The sequence below is a fragment of the Cryptomeria japonica genome, chromosome 7 (genome assembly GCF_030272615.1).
Source record: "Cryptomeria japonica chromosome 7, Sugi_1.0, whole genome shotgun sequence".
Classification (NCBI taxonomy): Eukaryota; Viridiplantae; Streptophyta; class Pinopsida; order Cupressales; family Cupressaceae; genus Cryptomeria; species Cryptomeria japonica.
This window is the reverse complement of record NC_081411.1, coordinates 488,701,422-488,714,489: the sequence shown is the minus strand read 5'-3', so window position 1 is coordinate 488,714,489 and position 13,068 is coordinate 488,701,422.

Genomic DNA, 13,068 nt, shown 5'->3' with positions numbered 1-13,068 from the left:
ATTAAAACATGCATACACCAACCGGTATACTGGTACATATAGAATTGAAAGAAGTAAAGAAACCAATAAGCCAATCACATAAATGAATACTATAACACACAGAGTTATACATGGAAAACCTCAAAGAGGAAAAACCACGGTGGGATTTGTGACCCACAATATCAATCCACTGGCCATATGAAGAGATGTTACAAACTATAGGGGCCTGTACTTGCAAGAAGGCTTATAGCCTAGAGCACACTGCTCAATCACAAAAGGATCCTCAGTGACTATATATAAATTCAAACTAAAATCAGGAGAAATGATTGAACTGCTAAGATAACATCTTCTATGCCTGATTACAATTCCGGTTAAGCTCTGTTTGTTCCAATCTAAAACTCTAAACCCTTTACCAAAATAACCCTTACATAAATATCCTCACATACATAATCTCTCTGATATATTTTGCATCTCCTTCACTATATCCTTCCTAATACATATTTACATCATATTACAAAATGATCTAATCCAATTGACCTATATAGCCTATACAATTCATCATGCCTTATGTCTGCTTACAAAGATAATTACAATATCAATATACATGTCAGCTAGATAACATAAATGCATGAATATCAAAAATAATTGCCGATGTTGGATCCCAAAAGATGTTGGCCTCCAATACCGATAACCTTATTCTAAACCATGTCAGCCCACATTGTCGATAACCAAAGAAATCCTTCCATCTTGCCGGTGCTGGTGTCGATGTCGGTTAAGTGTCTGTGAAGTGCCTGTCGATACACAACTAAACCAAAACATGAATTCGGAACAAGATACAATGTTTCCATCAATGACAACATAGTGAAACCAACCAATTGAGTGTCAATTGCCAACAAGTTCATGGTCAACCTATCTAATATTGTCCTTGATCCCCTTGCCATCAACATTTTGAAAAGAGGTTTTGGTTATGTGTTGTGCCCTTATTCCATCTTGTATGTGTATTTCCTCATATATATTGAGAATTCCATTTGTTCTCCTTCACCAATTTTGATCGAGGAAGTGAGGCAAGATTGTGTCATTGCTTTACGGCTTGTCAAACCTCCTAGGTATAATGTTCCTAAATTAGAACTTCATTCTCCCAATAAATTGCTAAGCAACAAAGATATTACCCTTTACAAAGATAAAAAAAAAAAGGTCACACCACTATCATAATGAACAAGCAAGACTATTTCTAATAAATCCTTGACCTCCTCTTAGATACTCATAACTATAAAACCTTATCTTGCAACACATGCACCGAAATTATGAGAAGTGTCAAAGTTATGGTGTCTTGCTCATACTTTGATGAGGATACCAAGAAGAAGAATCTTCCCTACAAATAAGTCATCCCCCACATTTATGGTGTTCCTAAAATTTACAAAATTACCACTCTTTTGAGACCCATTTTCAACACCATATGTTCCCCGACTTGTCCTCTAGCCTCCTTTCTAGCCAAATTATTTGCCCCTCTCGTGGGTAATTTAGACTCTTTTATAAAAACAATTAATGATTTTGTCCAATTTTTCAAGGAAAAAAGGTTAGAGAGAAATGATCTCTTGGTTCATTCCAATGTAGTTCCAAACTCTTTTGAGATAGTCAAGTGCAAATCAAATGATGAGGTAGCTACCTTGGTTGAGCTATGTTTACAATCCACTTTTTCTTTTTCCAAGGTTTTATTTATGAGAAAGTTGATGGCATGGCCATGGTTTCCCCTATCCTTGATTGTTGTGTACCTTCACATGGAACATTTTGAGGAACTGGCCTTGCACTCCTTTCCTCTTAAGCCAATGTGGTAGAAATAGTATGTGGACGACACAAATTTTTTTGGCCTCATAGATATGAAAAGTTATAATAATTACATGCTTATCTCAATAGATTAGTCACTTGTATTTATTTAATTAAAGAAATAAAATATGATAACCAAGTCCCTTTCCTTGACATATTGCTCCTTAAAAAATATTACAGTTCATTGGGCTAATAGGTGTTTTTTAAGGCTACTGACATTGATATCTACCTCTACTATTCATCCCATCATCACATTTTCCAAAAATTAGGGATCCTTACAACCCTAACCTTAAGAGTCCTTAAGATTTATGATGACGAAAAGATAGAACAAGAGCTTTTCTTATATCCACCTAGCTAGTCTTAAAATTGCATGGGTACTCTAGTAAGAAAATCTCCAAGACTTTCAACAAAGCTAAGGCCTAGTTGCTTTGTCACACTAGGATTGCCCCTCCCACTGAACCCCTTGGTGCATCCCTTCCCTATGTTGAAGCCATATTAGATAATATATCCAAAATACTTCCTAAAAAAAGGGCTTTGTTGTGCTTTCAAGCCCCTCTCCATGTTAAAAAAGTGTATCCCCTTCTTAAATACTATAAGGATAATTTTCAAAATGTTGGAGTCTACAAAATGGTCTGTTCATGTGTCACATCCTATATAGGTGAAATTGGATGCTCTTTTAGCACTAGAATCAAAGAGCATTATGTCAACATCAAACATGAGCTAGTGCTTAAGTTAGACCTCACCAACCATTCATCTTTCATCAAACACCATATTTGTCTAGAAAACACCCAAATATTGTTCAAAGAAGACAACTTCTTCAAGAGAAAACTTAATGAAGCCATAGAAATCAATAATCACCACTTAAACCTCAATCATGATTATGTGTAAAGTTTGAGTAAATCTTGGTCTCCCTTATTATCCATCCTTAGAAATCTCCATCACCCTTCTTGTCTCTTAGACCATTATTCAGTTCTTCTTTTTCTCCTTTCCTTCATTCTTTCTTTAGGTTTAGTCCCCTAATTTCTAGTTATTACCCCTTGGTTTTCCATTCTCCTGTAACGTTGTAAATTTCACCTTGTGCAATTCCATGTCACATAAGCACCTCCATTTTAGGCTGATTGAAGTCATTCATCTCTTATTTATCCTTTTGTCCACATGGATTACCTTATTAGCTCAGAACTTGGATTTTATCAAACGTGTTGACCAAATGACCAATGGAGTCTAGTGTGTCACACACCATGCTAGCGTCCTACGAATATGACAGTTCGTAGGTGGTCATTTGAGCATTACGCTTGCACTTGGAAGAGTTCATAACGTCTTTGTGTACAACCACCGATATTAGGATTCCTTCTAGGGGATATATCTCATGTATTTTGATACGTTCTTGGGACTTCTTGAGCTCTTGGCATTCAAAAACCACCATTATCATAGCTTCTTGTGGAATTTGTTGTGTTGTTCTCCCAAGTGTTGGAGGGGAGTTCTTTATCTTTGTTTATTTGCATGTACATTATTTTCTATTTACCTTATTTATTATCTTGATTGTCTAGTACATTCATCTTTATCATTTATTTGGTCAATCGTTACCATTATCTAGGTTGTTTATGGAGGTGGAAACACCAAAATGAGGATTTGGCTGAGGAAGACCTCTAAACACAACCCCCAACATTTTCCTCCATTTCTTGTGCATAGGTTCTTGATCGAGGGAAGAATCTCATTCAGCGAGAGGCTCCAATCATGGACCACTTGTGAGATTCCAACTACCTTTTTCTCATTTCTTTCATCTTTCCACATTTCCATCTTGTTTAGTTTATTCATTATAATATCATTTATTTAGCCATACAAACACATTTATGCCTTTCATATGGATTTTGTTCTCTATTCGTACGGGACACCAACGCGTCGTGTTGGTGTCCTAGTTGTATGCATTCATCCGTAAGGCATAGGATTAACAAAGTAATTTAGAAGCCTCATCTATAGCTTATTATAGCTTATTTGTTTAGTTATATTGTTTGTATCCCCCAACTCACCTTTAGCTCCAATTTAAGTGAGGTAGAGCAAAGGTAGGTTTGTTCCTTGAGGTTCATCACTTCGAGGGTAACAAATCCCATCCTCTACATTTTGGTGAACTTGATATGAAGCCAGTTGTAATATCATTTCTTTTAGTGTCTATTTTGTAATTGCGTTTGAAATCGAAAGAAAAGAAAAAAAGAAAAAGAGACAAGCATAAACGTGCTTCAACTTTGAACAAATCTTGAACCACCTTCATCACTGAGTATTGTAGACTTGCAACATCCTTGTACTATGGTTGAAGCATTGTACAACTTGTCCATGAGCTTTACGACCTAGACTTATACATGAGCCATTGTAAGAAGGATTGCTAGGAAGAGTATCCCTACAAATCGGCTACAGTCCTCCTTGGTCAGGTCTAATATTTAACGATCCACTTCCTGATCCAAACAACTTCATGGACTCTCACCCTGTTAGGATCATTTTGATAGGGGGTCCTTCTCCACCTAATTCAAAATCAAATTCTCAGAATAACACCTCAAGAAATTCTTGTTGGAAATTGATACTCAATTGGTTGGTTTCACTATGTTTTCATTGATGGCAACATGGTACTGTGTTCCAGCTTCATACTTTGGTTTAGTTATGTATCGACAAGAACTTCATAGATACTACACTGGCACTGGCACCAGCAAGACAGAAGGATTTCTTTGGTCACCGGCAATGTCGACTAACATGGTTTAGTAAAGGTTTATCAGTATTGGAGGCTGACATATCTTGGATCTGACATCGACAATTGATTTTAATGTTTATGCATTTATGTTATCTGGCCGACATATAATTTGATATTGTATATATCTTTGTAAGCCGACATAAGGTGTAGTGTCCACCCTTGACTAGACTTGTTTTGACTAGAGTTGACTTTTAATTCATGCGTGATAGACATTATTGGGTATAGGCCATTTCAGATGATTTATATGATGTTGATACTATAATTATTGATCGTGTGATTTATTAGACACTATATACTTATTATGTGATTGACTATCAAAATATTATATTGATCATGTGAATTGAGGAGCGTGAGTGTTGATGGATTTTACATGTTGTATTATAATCATGAATTATACTAATCATGCACTTGATGATGTTTTTATGTACTGACCATATTTAATGATTATCTATGATGGGTTGATCTTATGGTGTGTTTGATTGTTGTATGACTATCTTCGGGATAGAGACAATGCCACATCACTCATTGCGAGCGGGATGTGTCATTGCGATTCTCTAACCCTTGTCTATTATAATATATATGCATATGTCGTATCATTGCTTTGTGGATGTAGGATTTGCAAGTACCAGACATCGACTCCACCTGGCACCACAGGTCTAAGCGTGTCTTTAAATCCCAATGGCATGTGGTTTGGAGTTGGCACAAGTTTCCCTCACATACTCTAGGTCTAATTTGTTCACTGTGAGTCGTCAATGTCTTGGTGCAAGTCGCCATGTCAGTTAGAAAACTTGATTTCTTCTGTGTTGTGAGAATATTAGTATTGGTTGGTTAGTTCTATTATGTTGAGTCTGATTGATTATTGATGCAAGATTAAATAGTTAATAATGTTTATTTTAATTATTTTGATTAATAGCGATTTGATTATTTGATTATCTAATGTTTAATCTAATTTATTGGATTCTTGCCCTTTTGGGTATTTAATTATTTGATATTTAAATGTTTACTTGTTTTAATGATGATTTAATATTTATTGTTTAGCTTATGTTGTGGTTTTATATTTATTTGTGATTTGACCTTTTATTGGTATTTAATTGTTTATTTATTTATTTAATTTTCTATGGTTTAATATTTATTTGGTATTTAATGTTTATCTGGTTCTTTAATTCATTTATGAGCCTTTGGTTTATTTTATTTAATTTTCCCATTTGATTTATTTAATTGTGGCTCATGTTTTATTTATTAGTTTGACTTTTATATTAAGTGGGTTGTATAAATTCACTTTATAATAAAATAATAAAACATTCCCACCCAATTGTAAAAGCATGATTTATATTTATCTTACCTACCCTCTTCTTTTATTGGTTGAATTTGAAAAGGGAGGTAAAATTATATTATATGGCGGGGTTGGTAAAATATATTATAGATTGGAATATTTTGATTCACCGAGATTGAGGCTAGGGTTTTTTATTATTGTTTGGATTTTTATTTTCTTTCCCGTGAAGTTTTCGAGGTTGGCTTCTTCTTTGCAAAATTATTCTCTGCAAGATTTTTCTTTGGGTTTTTGGCTTGGATTGTTTCTGGAGATTGTTGGTTTTGGCTTTTGGATTTGCGGAGCTCTTCTTCAACTTCTTTCCATCACACGGGTTTCAAGTTGAAGATGTATTCCTCTTTTTGTATTTTGTTTTACAGTTTTCCTATATGCTCCATGTTTGCAGATTTAATGTGTGAGCTTTGGAAAATAAATCTATATTTGTATAGTATGGAAGGAAATATGTGAATGCATAAATCTTTTGCAACACTTTATTCCATAGTTTGTGGAAAATACTTATATTTTGGATTTTATCTGATGTCTTTCTGAGTCTGTGTCGTGAATGGAGTTTTCGATTGACTCTTGGCTTTTAAGTGTTTATTATTTATTTCATTTATGCCCTTTAAATCTATTTTTCTGGGCGACTCTGTGTATATACTTTTCGAAGCTTAATGTTTTCAAGTTTAATTTTTAAGCTCTACCGAAACTTCTGTTTTTTTTTGTCTATTTTATGCAAAAGCACAGATTCTGCATATGCGTTGTCCTTTGTTGCATTTGCGTTGTCCTTTCATGCATTTGCAATGTCCTTCTTTGCATTTGTGTTGTCTTTTGGGCAAAAGCGCTATCTTTGACTGCACATGCGCTAACCTGTAATGCAAAAGCACCAAACTTCAATGTGAAAGTGTTGTTCTACCTGTTTTGGTGTTTCTCACTGTTTTCCCAGACAGATTTGGATTTTCGAGTTTTGTTTCATTCTAGAGGTTTTTGGGGATTTTTGCAGACATTTTCGAGCTACTGTTATTTATCAGTTTGATGCGATTTTATGTTTTATATGCTGAAAAATTCTTGGCTTATTTATTGTTGAAGATTTGAGTCTTTTCTTATATTGAGATGTTGTAATGGAAAGATGTTATTGTTGTGGAGACAACAAGATGTTATTGTTGTGGAGACAGCAAGGTGATATTCTTGTGGAGACAGTATAATTGATATATTTTATTAATGGAATATTTTCTTATATGATATGAATTTCCACTTTGAGGCTCATTTTGCATTATAATGGATTTAAGCCCTTTGCACTTTTTAGCTATGGTTTTTCCTTGTATGTTTTATGTGTTGTTGGGCTTGCATGATGAAGTATAGATCTCTTCTTGGAATTTGAATTGGATCCTCTTTTCTATTGTTGTTTTTGGAGCATGGTAGGGGTAGTGGACTTCCATGTGATGACCAGAGTCATGATAGATAGGCTTGTATGAGGATTCCTAGTAAGGATGCATGAAGTCTAGACTATCAGGGGACATGAGGGTTTTCCTTTGTTTTAAACAAGTGATAACATTAATATTGAATTAATTGGAATGGGTAATTAGATCTCATTTAAACAAGATAATTAATAATTTGAGCCTCATGGCTGATTCCTAGGGAGGATGTTTTAGAATAAGCATAAGAAGGTCATTGTGAGGCCCCACCTCGACTCAGTCTGACATTTCAGTGGTTTTTATATTGAGACTATTACAGATGCTTTATTTTTATGCATTATGGATTTAGAACTTATATGATTTCATGATTTGGATAACATTGCTATATGTTGATGATTTATTTATATGCTTTATGATATAGAACACTACATGATTTTTGAATAGGATGAATTTGCGGTGATAAATGTCGTTATTGAATTTGCAGGACTTTACTATGATAATAGAATTATGACGTATGTTTAAGTGTGGATCAACATTATGAGAATTGGGATGAATTGCTTATGTGAAATTGCTTGGATAAAAGATGTATTAAATTGTTCAGATGTAAATTGCATGCAAGTGATGATGTGTATTATTATTCCTCTGATTTATATTATATGTGGTTATTTGAAAGTTACTAATATGTAAATTGAGATGCGCAGGAAGTTATCCATGTGACCATGGAAATATTACAGAGAACCAAACCTAGACCTATGTATGTTCGTAAGCCAGGGTTGTCTATTTGGAGAGACAACATCCCGTTTGTGTTGTATTTTATTCGTAACAGTAAACGATGCATGTGTGTTAAGTGTTATTTAATTGATTTAGGTAAAATCCACAAGAGACGATTTCATGTATAAATTTGTAAAAGTATTTTCTTTGTGTCACTTGACACATGTGTGGATTTAAGTTTGAATTTTTAAATTTGTCTCTTGGTGGGAAAGTGTTTAATTGTAGCTTTTTCAATTAATGTAACGTGGTGTCATAAATGCCTTGGGTAAAGAATCTTTGGGATGGTCAACATAGGTTTGACCCGAAAATAAACTTCAGAGGGGTTTAAAAAGGGTTAAATGGACACCTAGGGGTAGTTTAATAGGGTTTCCTAAAGCCCATTAGGTATACCTAAGGGTTAGGGGTAATTTAAGGCAAGTTTCTACTCCCATGTGAACTTTTAGACACCCTAAAAATTGACTTTTCTAAGTTGTGCGAAAATTGAAATTAGAAGATTTGAACCTAGTTGTAAACCTTCCTTTTCGAATGAGAGTTCCCTTTCCCATTCTATCTTACCTTCCTCTTTAGTTTTTAGAAACTTGTGAGAACTCTCACAATGGGTTTCTTAAGCAAGAATTAGAAAATTTGTGGGTAATCACCCACTCTCTAGTTTTGGAGACAAGAGAATTTTTGAAAAGAATAGGCTAGATTTTGAATAGAGAATTTTGGCTAAGGGTAGAAGGAGAAGAACCGTGGAATTGGGCTGCTCATCCTCAACAAAACTAACCTACCTTTGGGCAGATTAAGGTTGGTTGCATTCTTCTTAAAATGGCTTTCTTATTGCATGTGTTTGAAAGTAATGTTGGTGTAAAAGATTTGCTTCCGTGCATGTTCTTTTGGAAATTTCATTTGGTATTTTGTGTTATATATTGTATGTGTTTTTGGGAGTCATCAAGACCTCTTACTCTTGGGAGAGAGGAGGATCTTGTGGGTGGTAGAAGTGATAGCCCTCGAGTGAGAGACTCTCGTTATGAGAGCGATCACAAGGGATTTTCTGTGACCCTTGCTGCATGGCTTGTTTGTGCAATGGGGGTCATAAGGAGGGAAATAAGGCATGAATGCCTTGGGGGGCATAAGGAATAAGGGGTTTTCTATTCTTGATGTATTTGGTTTGCCATGAGGTGGCTACATGTTTTTCCATACTTGTAGTTCTCCTCAAGGTATTTGGTCCACTACCACCCTTAAAAAGGTCATCACCAAGGTGTGGTGCAGTGTAGTCGGGTTGGGAGTGTGTTTGAATTTTGTGTGTATTCTATCTTGTGTGCTTGCATGTTTGTTTCCCATCTAGGGCTTGGTTCTTTTAGCTCGGGGGTGGCTACCAGTTAGCCTAGGCTGGGAGGTGAGCACTCCATGGTCATAGATTTGATTCATTTGCAGGATGTTAGAAGAAATATCAGATGCATGAGATGTTGATTAAAAAAAAAAGAGTTGCAAATGTATTTATTACCTTTTGAAAAGTCCTCTCTTGTTTGAAATGAGAGGCTATTTGTAAAATAGGAATAAAGACTTGAGGATATGTTAATTGTTATGCAGAAAATATCATGTTATTTTGCAGAAAAGCTAAATGGTTTATTCTAAGTTCTTGTTCTAGAGTTAAGGTTAGATCTTGTAGAGTATTTAATATTTCTTGAAAGGAAATGAGTTAAATTTATTCTCTTATTTACTGGAAATGAATTAGAATTGATTTTGCATGCGGGGCTGAAATATAAAAGCACTTAGGATTATACATGGAAATGTAAAAAGTATTTTAATTAAATCTGTGATCTTACTTTGTTTGTGATTTCATTTTAAATGCAGAAAATAAAATCTATAATTATCATAATCATTTCTATAGTTTAAGGTAATGAATTCTTTATTTAATATAGTTGTTGTTCTAGGATTAGTTAATTCTGTTATTTATTTCATTACAGAAAATACATCTCTATCATTTAAGTAGTTGCTGTAGATTTTTGCAAGCCAGCCAATTTAATAAATGCAGGAAATAAACATCTAATCCTAATATAGTTTTATTTAATTAACATCTATATTTATTTGGTAGCTGGAAAATTTATTAAACATAGTCCTTGATAAAGTTGGAGTTAGGTATTTTTTTCTTAAATACTGACATTATTTATTTACAGAAAACAATATCTTCAGTAGACAGATTTATTACTTTATTTTTGCTATAATTGAAAATTAGAATCTTTCATAAATTTTGTTTTATGATAAGAAAAAATAATAATAATATAGTTATATAAAAATAGATATAGTCATATACATGTAGATTTCATGTATATACTTATATATTCATACATAAAATATATCATAAAATTACCTGCTAAATAAATGTATATATAAATATAAATATATATATACAAATATATATATATGAATATATACATATAAAAATGTATATAAATAGATATATAAATATTTATATAAATATATTTATACCTATTTGCACCTAAAAATGTATATATATATATATTATATTTAAAAAATAAAAAATAAATAAAGAAAAGAAAAAAATTAGAGCAAAGGGAAATGGGGGAAGGAAAGGGTGGGGCCTTGGCCGCGCAAGGCATGCAGTCCCTGTGTGGGCTGCAACCTCTGTGCGGGCTGCGTTCCTCACAAGGGTCGTGCTCTGCACTAGTGGCCGTAGCCACTGTGTGGGCCGCGACTCACACAGCAGCCAAGGCCACTGTGTGGGCCGCGACCCCCACAGTGGGTCGTCCCGCTGGTGGTGCCTCCTCTGCCAAATCGCCATGACCACCGCATAAAACCTCCGTTCGGCCTTGCATAATCAATGAGCATAAAAAAATATAAAACCCTAGCTTGGTTAGAGCTAGGCTAAAAGGATAATAAAAAAATAGAAAAAAAATATAGAGAGGTTTATTTTATAAGGTATTTTAAATTTAGGGTTTGCATGGGGATTTTTCTAAAGAAGTGGAAATTAATACACACACACACACACACACACACACACACACACACACACACATATATATACATATTGAGTTTGAAAGTATAAGAGAATAAGACAATTTTGGATTAAATATTTTAATATGTGATTATAAATTATATTTGTTTTTTTTTAATAAACATATGGGGTTGTATTTAAGTTATGAAATTGTTTTATTTGAAATTTAATAGAACTTTATAATAAGTTGGGTAAGGATAATTTGGCTATTGGAAAATATTTACGCTTTATAGGAAAATAATTATTACTAATTTAATTGAACCTTAGTCGATTTAGTTTAATCTTAGTTTAATTAATGTTGAATAAATTATAGACTTTTATGATCTAAGAGTTAGGACTAAATTAATTAGTTTCCTAGGGAAAAATACTAGTATTGGTTATTGGAGATTAATCTTACCTTCATCTACTACTTTAATGAGTTTGATTTAATTAATCTATTGACTAAGTTTGATGAGAAAATAAATTAAATCGTTTAGTATTCCACAAATAAATTTTAAATTAATTTCGTTACTTGATTTTAAATTTTTTTTTATCCCATTCTTGCCCTAAATTTTGGGCATGACATTTTGGTATCAGAGCAAGGTTTCCACACTAGGAACCTTACTCCACTTACGTTTTGCTTTAGATTATTTAATTTATTTTATTATATTGATTTTTATAGGATATTTAAAATTTAATTAATTAAATATTTTTCTAAAAGAAATTAGTTATTTATTTAACTTTATTTTCCTCTTAGGATGCCTCCGACGACGGGACAAGCTCGCAAGCGCGGAAGGGGTCCTAGGCGTGTGCGCATAGCACGCGAAGAGGTAGCTAGAGAGGAATCGGTTCCAGAAGAGAACCCAGAAGCACCTCCTGAACAACCAGATGAACCTAACTGAAACCTCTTAGAAGCAATCCAGAACCTAATTGGCATAGTTCAGGAAAGGATTCCAGCAGAGAACCCTCAGGTTAGAAATTAGGACTCTAGGAGTCATAGATCAGTTGATAGAGAACGAAGCAGGAGCCAAGCTCCTATTCCTGTAGAGAGTCGGGGAGGAAATGAGCTAGAGTCTGTGCACATACCAGGACCACCTCCAGTGGTGGAACCAGTTTATTTTGAGAGAGCTCGTCGGGATCCAAGGGATCTTATCAGGGAGGTCATGCGCCTCCAACCACCATCTTTTGGATGTTTTACCAACGGGGTAGAGGCTGAGGCATGGCTTTGAGTCTTGAGAGGTGCTTTACGTTGTGCTCTTACGAGAGCAACCTAAAAGCATGTGTCGCAGTCCATCTGTTGAGAGGGTCAGCCTCCACTTGGTGGAGACAGGAAGAGTACAAATGGGGACTAGTTCCTGATACTCTCACTTGGGAGATATTCACAGAGAGGTTCTGGGAGAGGTACCTATCAGAACATTTTAGATAGCATCGTATAGATGAGTTTCACGACCTCCAACAAAAGGGCTTATCATTAACCCAATATGAGAGAAAATTCTTTGAGCTATTGCCTTACGTAGATTATCTAAAGGATGAGAAACTTCTCGTAAACCACTTCATCAGAGGGTTAAATGCTAGTATAGTCAGGCCAGTGAGGATGTTTGCTCCAGAGAGCCTTCGGGTTGCCATGGAGAAGGCACTGATAGCCGAGGAAATTCAGGTCAGACCATGGGACAATAGGGATCGATTTCAGAACCGAAACCCCACACCTTAGACTTATGGATTCTAGAAACCACATTGGAAGGGAAACAACCAAAACTCATAGGGGTTCTCCAAACCTCCTCCTCCGCAACAGACACCACAGAACCAGAGGCAGAAGCCTCCATAGTATCAGCAGGGAACCAAGACCAAGCAGTGGCAAACTTAGGGATAGAGGTGAGATCAGAGAGCACAGGTGCCTTACACACCTCCGACGAGGACTCAGCAGTCCTCTAGGGGTGGGTACAGAGGATCCAGTAGGACAGGAGGACATGCTTTCTCTAGGCCTTAGGGCACCCAGTTTCAGGCACAGGGTGCTTGCTTTACATGTGGAGCCATGGGGCATATGGCGAGGGATTTCTCT